General features: G+C 33.6%; 1 protein-coding gene and 1 pseudogene across 2 annotated transcripts in view; one reads left to right on the plus strand and one right to left on the minus strand.

The window, feature by feature from the left end:
- Pdss2 (decaprenyl diphosphate synthase subunit 2) overlaps positions 1-13985 on the plus strand; it is a 260626-nt gene that overhangs the window by 75745 nt on the left and 170896 nt on the right. The window lies entirely within an intron of this gene.
- LOC101955503 (succinate dehydrogenase [ubiquinone] cytochrome b small subunit, mitochondrial pseudogene) lies at positions 6117-6630 on the minus strand (annotated as a pseudogene).

The raw sequence follows: 13985 nt of genomic DNA on the forward strand, positions 1-13985 counted from the left end.
CTACTCTTAGCAGAGCTCAGGGATGGAGGTGGGCACAGCTCTGGCAACAGCATCATAGACTCATGCTGTTCATTTGTTTTTGGTGGTGTTGAGGATTAAACCCGTGGCCTTGGGCATTTTAGGCAAGTACTCTGCCAACTGAGCTACATCCCCAGGTCTCACACTGCTCTTATCTAAAGTTATATGGTTTTCATGAAATGTATGCCTCTTGATTGAATTACTCAGTTCCAAAATTATTGGCCTTGACGGTTTTGTCCAGCGTTATGGTCACTTTTGAGGGGGGGATTGTCAACCAGCTCATTTCATCATAATAATAGTTGGAATCCTCTATACATATGTTTTAAGGCACCAGTGATTTAGGTTGTGTTACATGTGTGATGCTATGTTTTATATTATTATCATATGACCATATTTTTATAATTAAATTCTTGATTGATTAGTCTTTGAGGAGGATTTCCATTGTGTAGAAATATAGATGATTTTGTACTTAAGTGAAATAATAGTTTAGAGAAAAGACATTTATAAAGTCAAATAGAATATGTCAACCCTAAAGGTTTTCTTGAAACACAAATTAAAAATGAAATGGGGGCTGGGGTTGTGGCTCAGCAGTAGAACACTCGCCTAACATGTGTGAGGCCCTGGCTTCGATCCTCAACACCACATAAAAATAGATAAATAAAATAAAGGTATTGTGTCCAACTACAACTAAAAAATAAATATTTTTTTAAATAAATATTTTAAAAAATGAAATGGACCAGAGAACATAAATTATTTCACTACTGTTTTTTTCTATAGCTTGGAGCAGCACATTGCCTGTTGCATTTAAAGAATTCTTTATTAAATTAGTAATAATTCAATAATAATTAGATTATTCCTTTACTAAATTACAGACCTTATTGAAATACCCACAATAAGTGCTTAGAATGCAGGATACTAATTTGTTTTCTTTGCATTTTTTTTAAGTTGTTGAAGAACGTTTATTTTATTTATATGCTGTGCTGAGAATTGAACCCAGTGTCTCACACATGCTAGGCAAGTGTTCTACCACTGAGTCACAACCCCAGCCCCTAATTTGTTTTTTACATATTTGAAATTTTTATTGTCATTTATATTGTGTTTACCTTCAATATTTAGAATTATTCAAGGAATGTAAAAAGATTTTGAGTTTATTAGTAACAGGTTTAATATCATTTGTCAGATTGGTATGTTTACTTTCTAAAAATGAGAACGTGGTTTAAAATGTGAAGCACCAGTTTGTTAAAATTTTAATTTTTCACAGTGAAAGTTTTCCAAATAGGATTTGGATATTTATCATACATCATGAATATTATAATATATGTAAAGTATAGCATTAAATGTAAAATAGTCTGGCACTGGAGTTCCCAACTAAAAATAAGTTGTCCTCAATATGAATCAAATATCTCTATACCTCTAACACTGGAAATTAAATTTTCACGTAGTGTAAAATTCTGTTCCTGTTAAAGGAAATACTGCTCAGGATGTAAATTTAGATATAGTAAGTTATGTCCAAATTTCTAATGTTGGAGATATCACTATACTAGTCAAAACAAAACAGTATTAACAGAACTTTTCAGACTGTAGGCATCCTTTTGTAAAAACAGACCGACCATTCTCCAAAACAGACCGACCATTCTCTTCTTTTATATAATGTTGAAGAAACAAAAGTTTGTTGAGTATGAAAACTTGAGACCAATTGGTAATTTTTTAAGTGAAGTTAGAATCAAAATTAGCCTGATCCTCTTGGTGGTTATGATTCTCAAATTCATCCTCTGTTCTGTTTTGTTTCTTTTCAGTGCAGAGCCCATAGGTTCCTCTTGGAAGCATAGAGGGCACTGATGGCAGGCCAGTCTCACAAATGATCCCTCTAGTGGGCCTGATTCTTTTTAAATTAGATCCTAAGCTAAGCCAACTCACGTTTAGTCACTAAGTCACAAACATTTCCTGTCCATCTTTCTTTCTTGATGTCTTCTTCTAGAATACTTTCCACATGCACAGTGCCCCACATTTCAATGAGGCATTGCCAATAATGAATAGTTGTTCAGAGTTTTGTGCTTTCACAGGTGAAAAAGATGCCTGAGACAGAGAAAGCCAGTTTTCCCCTTTATATATTATGTAGATCCAGTGTTCACTTGCCACCTTAGTTATTTGGCCCTTGAGCTAACATTTTAGTACTCTCCAGTATAATAAACCTTCAGTGTTATTGAGACCTTCGGAAAGTATGAAATTTATAACAGGGTTTTTTTTTTGCCCATAAAATTCATATACAGAGGATAAAAACAAAACTGTATTGTTTTAATACTTAGTCTTAGGCCTTTGAATAGGTTAAACATGAACTAATTAAAGGTCTTATTCCTAGACACCAGCTGGAATTGTAGTTCTGTGAAATTTGTGCATAAGAAAATGGCAAGTTATATTTTGAAAGATTTGGAGAAGTAGTACTAAGGTTTCTTTGGGGGAAGGAGGAGCAGTTTCTAATTTGACAAGTCTTAATATTAAAAAGATACTTATTTCTCATTAGGAATATGAACTCATTTTCCTCATTTCATATTTCTTTGGAATTTTTAGCAGTTAGTGACAAAAAACTATAAAATCAAAACCAGAGCTACATCATGACATTGAATATGTGATTTTATTTCTCTACTCATTTATTCTAATGTTCATAGTCTTATGTCTGAAGCTATTTAAAAGAACACTAAAACTCCCAATTTGCTTTGCCTCTGGACAATATTTAATATGTATCATTAATCTGAAAATCAACTTAAATTATAGTGGTCTGCCTTATCTAGTGATTTCTAACCAAGGTGATTATGTCTTCCTAGGGATATTGGCAATGTCTGTAGACATTTTTGGTTGTTAGAACTAGAGGATGCTACTGGTGTCTAGAGGTTAGGGATCTTATTAAATAGCCTACAGTATATAACCCCTCATAACAGATTGGTACCATTAAAAATACTACTATAGTTTTAAGCATCACGATTCTTACCCCTTCATGTTTAAAACACTAGAAAAACTAGGCATAGGAGGAACATACCTCAACATTGTAAAAGCTATCTATGATAATCCCAAGGCCAACATTATTGTAAATGGAGAAAAATTGAAAGCATTCCCTCTAAAAACTGGAAAAAGACAGGGATGTCCTCTTTCACCACTTTTATTCAACATAGTCCTTGAAATTCTAGCCAGAGTGGTCAGACAGATGAAAGAAATTAAAGGGATACGAATAGGAAAAAGAAAAACTATCATTATTTTCCAATGACATGATTCTATATTTAGAAGATCCAAAAAAATTCCACCAGAAGACTTCTAGAACGAATAGATGAATTCAGCAAAATAGCAGGATATAAAATTAACACCCATAAATCAGATGCATTTCTATACATCACATACAGCACTAATCTCCAGGATATGTAAAGAATTCAAAAAACTTAACACCAAAAAAACCAAATCACTCAATCAACAAATGGCAAGGAACTGAACAGACATTTCACAGAAGAAGAAATACAATCGATCAAAAAACATCTGAAAAAAATGTTCATCATCTCTAGCAATTAGAGAAATGCAAATCAAAACTGCCCTAAGATTTCATCTCACTTTAGTCAGATGGCAATTATCATGAATACAAGCAATTATAAGTGTTGACAAGAATGTAGAGGAAAAGGTACACTTATATATAGCTGGTGGGACTGCAATTTGGTGCAACTATTATGGAAAACGGTATGGAGAGTCCTCAGAAAACTTGGAATGAAACCACCAATTGACCCAGTTATCCCACTCCTTGGTTTATATCCAAAGGACTTGATAAAATCAGCATACTATAGTGACACAGCCACATCAATGTTTATAGCAACTCAATTCACAATAGCTAAACTATGGAACCAACCTGGATGCCCTTCAACAGATGAATGGATAAAGAAAATGTGGTACATATACACAATAGAATATTGTTCAGCCTTAAAGAAGAATGAAATGATGACATTTGGTGGTAAATGGATGGAACTAGAGAATATCATGCTAAGTAAAGGAAGCCAATCCCCCAAAATAAAAAACCAAAAATTTTCTGTAATAAGCAGATGCTGATCCATATTTGGGGGTGGAAGGATAGGCAAGAATGAAGGAACTTTGGATTGTGCAGTGAGGAGTGAGGGCAGGGGCTGTAGGGATGGGAGGGATGATAGAATGAGAGAGACATTATTACCCTGTATACATGTATGATTACACTACTGGTGTGACTCTGCACCATGTACACCAGAGGAATGAGAAGTTGTGCTCCATTTGTGTACAATGTGTCAAAATGCATTTTACTGTCATATATAACGAATTAGAACAAATTTTAAAAATTAAAAAAAAAAAATAATTACCCCTCTCCCCCAAAAGAGTCATGAATCTCAACAATTTCAATTTTTAAAAAATATTTTTTAAATTGTAGATGGACACAATACCTTTTATTTATTTATTTTTATGTGGTGTTGAGGATCAAACCCAGTTCCTCATACATGCCAGACAATTACTGTACCATTGAGCCACAACCCTAGCACCATCAATTTCAATTTTTTGATTGTTTTTATTTCTACAGTGACTTTTCCTAGATACCTATAGAAATAAATCATGTTGTGCCATTTTTAATCTCTTTAGTGTGGCACAAAGAACATAATCATTTAATACTTCTGAATTAGGTAGGAAAAATATCATTGTCTGAATATTATGTAAGTAAATAAGCCAAATTAAAAATAGAAAACTAGACATGGGTAAATCCACATCTGAAATAGCATCAACAACAATTTACCCACTGAATTTTCACATTATTCTTGGATGATAGATACTATTATACTGACTTTTTAAAATATCTCCTCTTTAGCAATTCCCACCATGGGAAAATAATTTATTATTTATAGTTTTATATTTCCGGATAGATTATTTTAGAGACAAGTAAAACATTTTGAGGATTAAGACTGTTTGGAATTTGAATATTCTGAAACATCTACAAGAAAGATCTTCCCTTACTGGAACTTCTCTAAATTCAGAAGCTCTCCAAGCTTCCCTTCCTAGGATTTAGAAATCTGTAATCTGAGATTTCAATATCTCCTAATTTTAAAATTTCTCTATGATATGTAACCATTAGTATCTGATATCAACTGAACAGACAGGGAAGTTTCCAAAAATTAAATACTAATTTTCTGCAAAGTCTTTACTCATGAATTAACAGTCATTCCCTTTGTTTATTATTCCCAAGAGAAATACAGAAGTATGATCATATATGGATACTAATTGAATTGAATTTTCTTTAAAAGATTGACAAAAGGCAAAAGCTGATATATGAAGTTTTTTTCATTTTTTTGGGGGGGGTGATACTGGGGATTGAACTCAGGGTCACTCAACCACTGAACCACATCCCAGCCCTATTTTTAAAAATTATTTATTTATTCTAATTTGTTATACATGACAGCAAAATGCATTTCTCATTGTAGACACAGAGCACAATTTTTCATGTCGCTGGTTGTACAGAAGGTAGAGTCACCCCATTTGTGTCTTCAAACATATATTTAGGTAATGATGTCCATTTCATCCCACTGTCTTTCCTATCCCTTTGCCCCCTCCCTTCCCCTACCTCCCCTTTGCCCTATTCTAAAGTTCCTCCATTCGTACCATGTCCTCCCCCATCCCCATTATGGATCACCATCTACATATCAGAGAAAACATTCTGCATTTGGTTTTTGGGGGATCCCAGTCCTATTTTGTATTTTATTTAGAGACAGGGTCTCACTGAGTTGTTCAGGGCCTCTCTCGCTGTTGCTGAGGCTGGCTTTGAACTTGTGATCCTCCTGTCTCAGCCTCCCCAACCACTGGGATCACAATCATGCGTCACTGTGCCAGGATTGAAGTTTAAATATACTATGAATCTTATGAGCTAGGGAACAACCATTAACTCATCAGAATACAGAACTTGGTCTCATAATTTCTTGGATACACTTCCTCTCAAACCTTTTCCATAATGAAATTGCAAAATAACCATGTGATTAGAAGATTTTTCCACTGGTGGACTTACCTCTTACTTCTTTCTTACTGTGAAATGAATGGCATGACAGAGCAGAGGCAAGGAGGCATATAATGAGTTCTTAAAGGATTGAGTCAAAAAGGTCAGAGTTTCCACAGCATGGTGACAGCTTTGCAGATGCTCACATCAGGATAGCTGAAATAACAAAGACCAGCAAAGGTTAAACCTGAGAGTACCAAAAGGCCTGCTTTGGCAGCTTTCTGCGATGCATCCCCATGAACATAGTAACAACTTATCCAAGGCCCCAGTGACTAAGGAGAGTGAAGACTATAGCCAGGAAATAGTACATTGCAGAGCAATGATTGAAATGCCCCTGAAGTAAGCCCCAAAGCTGAACACAGATAACCCTTTTGCTAGTCCAGTGGAGAGATGCAGCCTTGGAATCAGAATGGCAGCTTGGTAACAGATGAATGTACTGTGTGTTCTATACCATTCTGGGATAGGTTGGTCCTGGAGAAATGGCAAGACAGAAGCATTCTGACCATTGGAGTTTGATGGAATAGAACTTGGCCTCCCTGAGCACCACAGAGGACACTCAGTCTCAAGAGAACTGCCATCTTGCTTATGAGCCTTTGTACTGATTTTATAGTATAGTAGTATTTTGTGATCAAAATGTTTTTGTGATCAAAATGTTGCTGTGTTTACCATAGCCAAATTACTTAGCTTCATGATACCTTGTTATTTTTTAAAAATATTTGTATTTGTTCTTTTTAGTTATTTGTGACAGAATGTATTTTTTGACATATTATATATATACATACATGGAGTATAACTTCCCATTCTTGTAGTTGTATATAATATGGAGTTACATTAGTCATGTATTCATATATGAACATTGGAAAGTTATATGTCAGATTCATTCTACTGTCTTTCCTATTCTCATCTCCTCTCCCTTCCCTTCATACCTTGTTATTTTGTTTAAAAAAAATATGTGTGTGTATATGTATGTATTAGAGGCTGAGGATGTGGCTCAGTGGTACAATAATCGTCTAGCATATATGAGGTTCTGGGTTCAAACCCCAGCACTACAAAAAAAAAAAAAAAAAAAAAAAGCCACAGGGCTAGATTGCCCCTGCTGCACTTTCGATTTTAACATTCGAAATAGCTTTTAGTAAGATGTAAAGATTCCTCAAATTGCTCATTTAGCTTCTTAGTCATTGTTCACAGATGAGACAGTAAAAAAATTAGAAGTTAACTACTGCCACTCAGGCTTTTCAAAATAAATAGTATAATATGTGGTGAAATGAACCAGATTTAGGGCAGGAAGTTGATGTGCATCTGATACCCTCCCCTGCTTTTTTAAAAGATGGATACTTGTTTATATCATTGTTTAAATTTGAATAAGAATTTAGTTCTTAGTAAATAACGCTTGTTTAATTTTATCAAGACAGAAGACTGTTCATTTATTTTTGCATTCAAATGGAGTTTAATATGAAGGTCTTCATTTTGGGACTTAGGGAATGTTGTACATAAACTTCAGTGTCCTATGATCAGGACCATAGAAAAATACCTTTGTATTAAATTACACTCTGCAAAGCTAGGCATTGTTTTCACATGCTAATAGATGGACTTTAAATTTGTATTTATTTTTAATCTGTTGCCTAGTATTAAAATAAATTTGGATACCAGCAGCTCATAATACTTAATAGCCTATATAAATGAGTCCCAAGACACCTGTTCCTTTATTGTTAATGAATCCCAATTATATGTGCAGGAAGAGAAGAGTTCCTGTTGATTCTTTGTCCTAGCACATCTCCCTGTCTCCTGTGTGCATATTTAAATGACATTAAGAAATGTTGTTTCCTCTTGTTTTCTGTCATCTCTAGAATTCTGCCAGACACACTTAGTCTCTTTAATAGGTTGTTTGTTCCTAAATGCATTAGGGTGGTATTTTTCCTGTTTTGTGTGTTTTGATTTTTTTTTTTTTTTTAGAATTCAACCTCAATCATGTTTTATTATGGGATTTGATGTAAAATTATTGTGAGTTAATAGCACCAGATACACAAATAGCCAAATAAAGTTTCTCAAGGAAAGAATAAATGACTTATGGAAATTTTAGTAGTCTGTGGAAATGTAAGAAAACAAACAAATGTAGAAATCAATTCCAAGGTCATTGTATGGTCATGGTTTATCCTCTGAGATTACTTAATTGTACCTCTTTGTATTTTCCATCACTGACAATTTGGAGAGTTTGTAATTATTTTTTTTCCTATTTACTATTTCATATCAAGCAAATAAGTCAGTGGTCTTTTCGTAAGTAAATTGAAAGGAGAAAGCCATATAGTTAAAGAACTATTACCACAATCTACCAGATAGTAGTTATTTTTCTATATGTAGAATTTTGTTATAGCTTGAAATAATGTTTGTGATCTATGTCATTGACGTCTATTCATTTTAGGGGACAGCATATTAATAGGTTTTTAAAACATGTTTAGAAGGAGTGCTATAGAAGAATATAGGTGTCCTTTTTAATCTTTGGAGTATTCCCTTCTCCCAAACCTGAATTTCATTTCATTACTGTTGATGATAGTTTAAAGGTCATTCTTTTAATAGGTTGTTTGTTCCTAAATGCATTAGGATGGTATGATATCTGTGATTATGATATCATAGTATAATATAAGACTATGATATCTGTGAAATAATAAGTGAGAATTATACTGCTGATCATTTCAGTCAGTTCTTCAGAATCTTTTAAGTGTCTGGAAACCCCAGCAGCATTTATTTTGTTTAGTGTGCAGAATATATCATAACCAGCTGACATACTATGAGTGTATCCTGAAAGGAATGAAAATAAATTACTATTCACAAATCTTCTTGGCGGTGACAATATTGCTAACAGGAACATTACCATTTGGAATAGTTCAGGGGGAAAGTTCTTTCACATCTCTGTACTATATTTTGTTGAACCCTTTTATAATTTTTTTTATCATACCGAATAATTCAGCATAACAATATCTGTTTCTTCAGTCTTATGCCTCTCTCTAATGAAACACTGAATGCTGTGTCCTGTAGAGTTGGAGCGGTGATTTGCAATCCCTTGCTCATTTAGGGGTAAAGAGAAACATGGGCCACAGTCTCGGGTGTTTTGTTTTTTGTTTTGTGGCAGCATCTTAGAATTATCTGAGGAACCTTTCCTCTGCCTGTGCTGGGGATTGAACCCAGGGCCTTGTGCATCCTAGGCAGGGACCTACCACTGAGCTACATCCTCAGCTCCTGAAGAGTATTTTTAAAATACACGTGCTTGGGCCCTACCACCAGAGATTCTGGCTAAACTGGCATAAGTTGGGAATGTATTGTTATATTTACTGCTCTTTGAGTGGTTCTGTTTTGCTGAGAACCACTCTTAGATAGGCACCTCTTAGAAGAAGTTAAGCTAAACAAGAGCAATTAGTTTCTAAATAGTGTTCCATACTGAGAGTTCCACAGAAGGAGGCAAACTGAAGACCCTGTGAAAAGGGCTTCGAAAGTTTGCAGCCACTGAGGCAGTGATCACTCACTGGAGGTAGGCATGTTTGTTGGGTGGATGAGCTCGAGGATGGGAGATGGTGTAGCCCCACATGAAAAAGGAGATGCTTTCCTAGGCTTTAATAATTTCTAAATTTACATTATGGCATAATAGTTTATCTAGGATAATTTAGAAAACATTTTCCCTTTTCCGAGTCAAATGTAAACCTAGAACAGTATCTAAATGAAATCTTTTAATTGAAAAAAAAATTTTTTAGTTGAGCCATAATATACGTCCCATCATCTAAATTTACTTTTATAAATATACGCACTTCTTTTCTGAATTGTCAACATGGATTGTCCTGAACCGTGAAATACCTCACTTCTAATGAACTTAATTTTGTGTAAGAAGTATAGGAAGAATGTATAAGTGGTACAAATCAGCAAATTTAAAGATTTTTACCTGAGTAGAATTTTAAAGGAGGGAGAATTTCAAAGTACAATTTACCAGGGGCTGGGTAAATTGTGACTCAGTGGTAGAGTGCCCATCTAGCATGTGCGGGGTGCTGGGCTTGAGCCTCAGCACCACATAAAAATAAATAAAGGCATTGTGTCCAACTACAACTTAAAAAAAAAACAAAATATTAAAAGTACTATTTACCAAATATTGTAATTGTATTAAAAATGGCTATTTATATAATTAAAAATAATCAGTATTGTACTGAATTTTTCAGAGGTAAGCATTCTTCAACGTTGCTTGGAAAATACATCAGGGCCTCTCAACTGAGCTTAATAAGATTTCCTGGTGCCCTGGTGGAGCCTTAGATTCATGGCTAGTTCCTTGGAACTGATTTCCTTATTGATACAGGGTCACTGCTTATAATGGGTTGATAATACATGCAGAAATTGCCCGTTCAAACTTTTACTACAAGATTAATCACATTTGTAGTTTTTTGGCTGCTTTGGTTTTCTAATAAGTAGTACCTAGCAACTTACCACAGTGGAATTCAGAACACCTGTATTTTTAAAAGCCACTACTATATACATGGAATGGAATCTGATTTTTAAACAGTTTACAATTTGCTTTACAATCTATCATTTATTGTAAGGAGACTCTTCATGTTTCTTAATTTCTCATTTTCTGTAAGAAAAAATGGCAAAAGAATATAATTTTGGACACGATTCCAATTTTATTATCTCAGTCCATTATTTGTTCCTCATCAGATTCATATTTGTGGTTGTATGCCCTGCATGGCAAGTGCCGAGAAAACATTTGTACAACCATACAACATTGTGCCAAGGAAGACTGTTGACTCTGTGGAATATAGTGACTTCACTGTTCAAGATCTTCATGTGTTTATTAAAAGAGAGGAATAAAAACACCAGATACTAGTTAATTATATTCATTTGAATTACTACATCTTGTGATTAGTATATTACATTTTATTAAATAGTTTAAGTATATTCAATACAGTATTGCAGCAGTTTTATTGATATACTGGCAAAGAAACAAACATGACCACTCTTTACCATCTGTTTATAATGCTATATAAAGAAGACCATGTTGGTTGCCATGGAAACTACATTTCTAAAACCACTTAGTGTTTGCTTAAATTCTCCAGTCTTTTAAAGTCATAAGCTTTTTCTGAGAAAAAGAATAGAAAAAATACATTTTAAAATGTGCAGTGATTTTTTTTTCTAAAAGTCTTTTTTCAGTAAAATTCATTTATGTCTAAGCTGATATTTTGCATCAGGATTTCATGAATTACATTGAAGGGCTCTTAATTTGAGAATCTTTGGTATTTTCAGAAACTGGGGAGAAAATGTTAATGCTATCCTATTGAGTGGTGCCAATAATCTTTTTATAGGCAAATACTTTGCTTTTTCAGAAAAAACTTTTTATTGGTATAATAATAAAAAGGAGTCTGAAGAGTAACAAATGTAATCATACGGTATTTGAGGAGGAAAGGCGGCTGTAATGTAATTACAGTGGCTAACCATGTTTTGTTATTTCTGTCATATTAGCTAATATGAGAAAAATTATAGCAGGGGAGTACTTAGCTTTAAACAGAATAGTTCAGACTTTTAAAAGTGTGGCTATTAAATATACCTTGTTATTGATATTCCTGGGAATCAATCACTATTCTAGGGAAGAAAGAAGTAAAATACATGCTTTTCTGTTGTTCTTACTAATCTACATATAATTAATTTTTCCTAATCCAGAATGATTGTGTACAATTTTGTTTATACAAAGATGATGTCTGTGTAGACTAAAATAGCCTTTTGTCATTTCCTTTAAAAAATTCTTTATTGTTCAGTGTCTTCAAAATTATTCATGTTTTTGCACTGGTGGCAGTTATATAAAAGAGGGTTGCATCTATTCTAGCATTTAGTAAAGTCAAAAATCATTGACTGTATATATAACAATAGTAATTCTGATAATAGTAATAACTAGTGCATGTTGAACACACAGCAATATTTTGTATGCTATATGTTTATCTTTAGGCATCATAATAATCCTACAGGGTAAATCTTATAAGTACACACATTTTCTAAATCAGGATTTCTCAACCCTAGCACTTTGTGATAGGGGACTACTAGGTATGTCGTAGGATAATCAGAACCAGCAACCCTGGCCCCTATCCTCTAGACATCAGTACTAACCCCTCAAGTTGTGATAGTCAAATATCTCTAGACATTACCAAAGTCCCCTAGCATAAGTGTGTGTGGGGGGGTAATCACCCCAAGTTGAAAACCACTGCTCTCCGTCAACCAGCCAGATTAATTTTTTTTCTGTCAGACCTAGTTTATACACGACCATTTGGTGTTAACATCTGTTGCCCCTACCACCATCATTTCTAATAGTTTCCAATTTTGTTCAGTTATTGGTGAACATAATAAGCAAAATCCATGTATTCTGATAGCCCTCTTACATCCAGGATTTTGAAAACTGTTTTGCAGCATAATAAAACAAATGAGATGGTAATTACCATAAGTTGTACTAAAATTACGTATCCAAAAAAGAGAATTTTTAGTAGAATTTTAGAATCCTCTACTGAGTTCAGTATATTAAAAAAGGGAGTAAATCCATGTTATTTGCATGTATTCTTCTATAAATGCCAAACTGAAGTTATTCTTTTTTTTTTTTTTTTTACTACTTACCTAGGTAAGAATACTTAGTACAGTTTGTGTGAATCTTTTCTGTAGTACTGGAAAATTAGAAGATGATCAATCCTTACAAAGTTAAAAAAAAATTTAGATAAACTCATAACAACTTAATAATAAGGCTGATTTTCTGATCTTTTTGAAAAAAAAGTGTTTTGCTGCATTTTATTATGAAAGTTTGCTTTTAATACAAAATATGTTTTTAGCAACATTTTAAATTGTGATATTGTATAATGGAACTCAATAGGTCTCTGAATTGGTGAAGTTCACCAAATTTCTGATTCATGAAATTTCTTTCTCAAAAGTCTTAACCTATCAGTCCACTTCCCTAAAGTCTCATAAAATAAATTATTTTTCTCTGACAGGTTATTTTAGAAATATATGGCAATACATGGCTCCCATTATGCTGTTTGGTAGGAAATTATTAGATCTCACTATTGTTAATTAAAGGAACATTTTGGAAAAATGCAGAGAGAGAATAATTGCTTTTTTTTTTTTAGATGTATGAGAATGTTAGACTTTTCAGATAAGTAATTGTGCAAAATGATCACACTGAAATTTTAACTACTGTAATTTTTATGTAGGCAATAGTTAGCACAGTGAAAATATCATATTTTAAAATCAGATTGAATGGGAACCAGGGTATGCAGTGAGGACTATGTTTGTTTCTTATATTATACAGCACTTTTCAGCTCTTGAATAATATGCAACAGTTAGAAGCACTCACTAGGCATTGATTTAAATGTAAAATATTTGAAGGTGATTTTACCTTACTCAAATGGTCAGATTGAAATTGTGCTGTTATGGAACAAACTGAAATTGAAATGGGAAGAATACAACATCATTTCTGTGATCATCCTGCCAAAGATATATAGCCTGAATCCAATACCAAATAAATGTCAGACAAACCCTCAATGAGAAAACTACTACAAGATAGGTGACTTGTAATCTTCAGAATTGTCCAGGCCACAAAACTAAAAGGATGACTAAGAAACTGTTCTTGATTAAAGGGACCCAGAGAGTCATGGCAACAAAATGCAGTGTATAATTCTGAACGGATCCTTCTTACCATAAAAGATACTATTGGGATTGGTGAAACATATCAAGACGTCTGTGATTTAAACAGTAGTGGTATTCCAGTTAGTTTTCTAATTTTTGATGGTTGTATTATGGTTATTAAGAGAATGTTCTTTTTTATAGGATTTATACACTGTAGTATTCCAGGGTGATGAGCTACCAATCAGCAACTGCTTTTTAAATGCTTTGAGAAAAGTTCTTTGTTATGTACTTGCAATTTTTCTGT

Source organism: Ictidomys tridecemlineatus, chromosome 8 (assembly GCF_052094955.1).
Source record: "Ictidomys tridecemlineatus isolate mIctTri1 chromosome 8, mIctTri1.hap1, whole genome shotgun sequence".
In the NCBI taxonomy this organism is placed as follows: Eukaryota; Metazoa; Chordata; class Mammalia; order Rodentia; family Sciuridae; genus Ictidomys; species Ictidomys tridecemlineatus.